This window comes from Ziziphus jujuba, chromosome 3, assembly GCF_031755915.1.
Source record: "Ziziphus jujuba cultivar Dongzao chromosome 3, ASM3175591v1".
NCBI lineage: Eukaryota > Viridiplantae > Streptophyta > Magnoliopsida > Rosales > Rhamnaceae > Ziziphus > Ziziphus jujuba.
In genome coordinates this window covers 13,531,599-13,536,997 of record NC_083381.1, presented here as the reverse complement: position 1 = coordinate 13,536,997, position 5,399 = coordinate 13,531,599, and the positions used below count along the sequence as shown (strand labels likewise).

Sequence of the window (5,399 nt, the reverse complement as noted above, 5' to 3'; positions counted from 1 at the left end):
TATATCTACTGATATCAACTAATTATTAATTTTGACCAAGAATATGTATATATTGTTAATTAAGAAAAAAAAAATTTCAGCATAATTTATGATCACTGATTTTGTAAAAAATGTTAATTAATTATTTAGAAGTAACTAAAATAGAGTAATAACACATTATCTCTTGATCATGAACACACACACATTTTTTTTAATTTAACAGTGCTGCAGAGATAGTACTAGAATGATAAGATGAAGAAGAAACCCAGATGTTCTTACTTATTTTCCAAATCACTTATTAATAATAATTTAATTATTAGTATTAGTATTAGTTTTCTTATGAAAAGAAAACCAAGATTAATTGATACCTGAAGGAGTCCTAGTCTTGAACTGTCGCATCTAAGAAACCTAGGAGATTCTTATAAGAAGACCCACCTTCCATGGCAGCTTCTCTGCTAAAATCCTTCCATTTCTTAGCATTCCATCTAATTTCTTCACCTTTTTCTCCATCACCTATCACCAATTCCAAGCACCTCTTAATCTCATTACCTTCAACAATCCCCTCCTTATTTTCTCTCGCTCTCGCCCCAACCTTCCATGAATCCTCAACCAGCTTCCCATTTGTCCCTTGATCTAACCACTGAGGAAATCCCACCATTGGAACCCCACAAACCAAGCTCTCCAGTGTAGAATTCCACCTACAATGCGTCACAAAGCAACCCAATGAAGGATTTGACAAAACGTCCATTTGTGAACACCATTGAACTATCTTCCCAACCTTCTCCAATTCCTCTGTATGACTCAATCCATTTTCTTCTTTCTTCTTTTCTGGGTTTTGCCTCTCTGTTATCACCCACAAGAATGGACGTCCAAAACCCAACAAACCTTTTCCAATTTCCTCCAAATTACAAATGCTTTAGACTTGGAGTTCAACCATTCATTATAATCCTTTGAACCTTTGTAAAGATCACCTCCAAATGAAGTATTAGATGGATCTTTCCCATCCAAGAAAGCAGACGGAATCAATGGTCTGCGCAATCATATCGAACTTTATGATTGATCTTAAAGCCTGGGGCTCTAAAGCATCGAAGGTGTTTACAAGCACTGATTTTGATTTGTCTTCTTTCTCAAGCAATATCTAAAATAGCTCTTTCAATATAAGGAGGACGAAACTGTATGTATTTGTAGAATCCATGAAGGAAGGTAGATCACGGCTCGTGAGCTTCAATGGCAATCCTGGTAATTCTATCGCACTTGAAGGATCATTGTTATTGTTGAACAGATCTTCATAGCCATGGAAGTAATAATAATAGATGTCCAACAAAGTAGTTGTAACACCCCGTCCCAAAGTACGTCGGAATTTTTGCACATTGACCGAGGTTGACCGTTGATCGAAAGGGTCAAAATTTTGACTTTTTGTTATGGATGGAATTTTGTGTTGATCGAGGCACCATTTCAAAGTACATATCGTTCCGAGTTCATAGACTAGTAGCACGTCGAAGTCGGAGCTACCGTTTGAAAATTATGCGCAAGACAAGTTGCGGTCCAAGCTGTCCAAGGGTGCCAAGTTTGACTTTTTATTTATGTAGAATTTCGATTTGACTCTTGTATAGTTGTAAAGTACTCATCGATACGAGTCTATAGACTAGCGGCACGCCTAATTTGGACACCAGGTTAAAAAGTTATGGACTCGTAAAATTTTTCAGATACATTATTATTTTATACTATTTTTAATTAAATGGTGTTATTGTGAAAAATATGCGCCATGTGTCAAGCCCTCAGCCTATCCCATGAGTGCACAATGGCACCCATGGGATGGCTTTTTATTGGCCCAAACCCATGTGTGAGCCATGTGATAAGAGAGAGAGAGAGAGAGAGAGAAAGCGGGGAGGAGAGAAAGAGAGAAGCCACCACCCACGGCCACCCTTCGTTCACCGTCCTCCACCCCTTTCCGGCCAGCCTACCAAATCTCGCAGCCACCCGACCACCGACGCGCCCAGATTGGGGCATTTTCAGACAGCAGTGTCGAAAACTTCCCACTTAGATTTCTCCCTGATTCGGCCTCCATTTGCCTCACCGCTAGCCGCTAGGCCCATTTGTTCGCCCATCCTCTGATCTACATTTCATCCAAAAATCATGACCAGTGGCCACCGAATGCCCCGCTGGAAGTGACGGGTTCCGATGACCACGACGGCTCGTCGGGAAATCGATTTTTCGGCGAGGTCCCAGCTGCACCGCCCATCTTTTCCCACTAGTTCCGACCTCCTGAACCCAGATCTAAGGTTGGTTTCCTCCAACTCCTGGTGGTTTGTGAGATCCGAAGATCCAAAACCCGACACCTTTCCGACAAGATTCCGGCCACCTCGGGTCTGATCTCCAGAAAGTGAGACCAGATTCGTAATCCTCGTTTCACAAGCTTTGATTCAGTATATCATTTGTGTTCTCTCCCCGAGTACCCATACGGGGGTTACCCGATTAAAATATTAAAATAATTAGTTTTGTGTATTGTGGATATTTTAGGTACACATGTAGGTAGTGGAGTTGATCCTGCAGAGGATCTCAATTGATACACGTGCTTGAGGTGAGTGACCCACCTTTAAAACTATTTTGGGGTGATTAATTATATTTATTTTGTGTTAATTTAATATTTAGAAAATATGCTCATATGGTGGAATTTATTTATAACTGTGATAAATTGTGTTATCAATTTCGGTGATTTCTTTTATATATATATATATATATATATTTATGTGCTTATTGATGCTAAATGAAAGTTTGGTTTATTAAGAAATTCTTGATTATTATTATTGTGATTTAATTGAATTTATTACACATGAGCAAGGTGTTTCATTTAATTAATTGTATTTGGATTTTAATATTATTTTTGGGCATGATTTGATTTTAAATATTTCAAGAAAAATATTGGTTTAAGTTTGTTACTTTCAAATTATATAATTATGCCCTTGAAATATTGTTTGATTGATTTTATGATTTGGAAAAAGTTATTTGTATATTATTACTAATGGATTTACGCTGGAGATATTAAAGAAAAAATGTGGAATTGTGAATTTGAAAAATGGTATGATTCCCACGGTGAGTTTTGGAAAAATTGTTATTTTTTAAAATAATATGATTATTTGTTTTAGACACACTCATACAGTACTGGTGTTCTGTACTATATATGTAGATGAGTACGCAAGTTATAATGTCTCCCATGAGTTGCCATCAGACCGAGAGCAGGCAAGTTTGATATTGGCCATAAGCCGCCCCCTTCCATGGCCGGGTTGACGGTTTAAGCACCGGCGCTGTAGGGATGCCGAAGCGACCGTATGCAAGTTTCTCTCTTTAACCTCTCACCGGACGGTGCTCGGGACGCTGGATATCATAGGGCATTACTGTTATATATTGTGGTCAAGTATTATTTTTCTGATATAAATTTCAAATCCTAAAGTTTTAAAATTGTATTTAACTTAAATGTATTTAATTTGTTTTATCACCTATTTTCAATTAGTATTTTTCTAAAATGTATTTATTCATATTTTATGTCATTTATTTTAAAATAATGTTTTTAAAATGCATCTTGCCATATTTTTATTATATAGATTGGTTGAATATTTCAAAATGAATATTATAATATTTTTACCACTTATTTTACATGATTGTTTGTAATTATTTAAATTATATTTTTGACACTGTTTATTTTAGTTTATTAAATCAAATTTTACGAATTATATATTGAATTTCACTTTTATATTATATTTCTTTAATGCAAGTATTCTAAATTTATTTTATTATATTTTATTCGTATTTGGATTATTCAAATTTTTATTCAATTAATTATTCCTTGATTTTTGGGGCATAAAAGATTGGGTTTTACGAAAATGTTTTAAAATGAGAACTTTTCCAACGGAGTGAATGGTGAGGGTTTTGAGAGAAAATATTATTTTCAATTAATTATTAATTATTAATTATTTACTTATTTATTCTTAATTATTCAAGTGTACTATGATTATCATTGCTATTATAATTGTAGAGTAGATAGGGTTACTTACTGAGATGATTAGCATCTCATATTTCTTAAATCCATTCTCCTAGGTACAAGGATTGGTGGACGTTCGTCCGGAGCGAGTTTGACCTTCGTTGCTGTCATATTTCGAGGAGTTTTCTTTCTTTTCATTTATTTCTATTGTAATGTTTCTTTTCATCCTTTTTTGTATAACTTTCATACTTAATTGTACCCTATGATGCTCTGTATAATATATTGGATATATTTTATTAAATACTGCATTAGTTCATTGTTTAATTTATGGAAGTGCTGATTATTGTGGAATTAAATTGTAGAAAAGTGGAGGAATAAGGTGGTATATATATAGAAGTGTGTTTTTAGTGCAGGGAATTGTGGTAAGTCCAACCCGTGGGGAGGTTCTACCGAATTTTCCATTGGAAGGTCCAGTAGGGTTTCCCTAGGATCAGGGCTTGTTTAGGGTTCTAGTGAAAAATCTTGGACGGGACCTGACAGTAGCCGGTTGAATCCAAAGCAACGTCGATGGAAGACCAAGTTCATCTGCCACCTTAGCCACCCAGGAAGCATGAAAGTGTAGACTAAGCAACTGAAAGGATGGCCTTCGTTTGCACTGGAGACAATGAGATCCCGTAAAGCTTGTGAATTGCGACGCCTTATCTCGGAGAAATATTGGTTGACATCATCACTTGACTTGAAGCCATCATCGTAGCCATCGGAGAAGTGGGAAAACGACAAGCTGTCGATGATGGTGTTGAGATTAGAAGAAGAAAAAGCTTTGGCCATGCGGCTGTAGGCTGAAAGAGAAGTGAAGAAGGTGACATGGGCACCTATGGCGGTTAAGCACTTTGTAAATTTAAAGGGCAGGGTTTATGTGACCTTGTGCTTGGTAGGTGACGATGAGGAATCGAGGAGGGTTTACCATGACTTTATTCTATATAATTATTTGTTTTTCCTAAATATATTTAGGCTTAGAATTGCGTGAAGAATTGAAATTGTTGAAAATGTATGGAGGAGATGGACAGGGCGTGCTTTTAAAGAAAGGGGATTGAAAGAAAAAGGTTTGGTATGTTTATGGTGATGGAGAATACAATGAATAAGTGGAGCAGGTCATTAATTGGGAGTTGGAGTTTTTTTGTCTCAAATGTCAAGAGAAATATCGATTGCATTTCCTTGTCTCTTTGACAGTTGTATTTTGCTGATGGAATGGAAGTTAAAGATTTACATCGTGTGAATGCATATAATTTAATTCTCTCCAGAGAAGTTACAAAATTAATATATATGTATTTAAACAAAAAACATACATACATATATATATTGTCCGTCTACGGTGTAGATGTCCGGACGTTTTTATTATGCTGATGTCATAAAGATGATGGTTTTTTAAGGAATCGTCATC

At 36.0% G+C, this 5,399-nt stretch overlaps 1 pseudogene; it reads right to left on the bottom strand.

The window, feature by feature from the left end:
* Window positions 1–358: 358 nt before the first annotated feature.
* Window positions 359–4,925, bottom strand: LOC132803101 (phloretin 4'-O-glucosyltransferase-like; annotated as a pseudogene).
* Window positions 4,926–5,399: the final 474 nt, after the last annotated feature.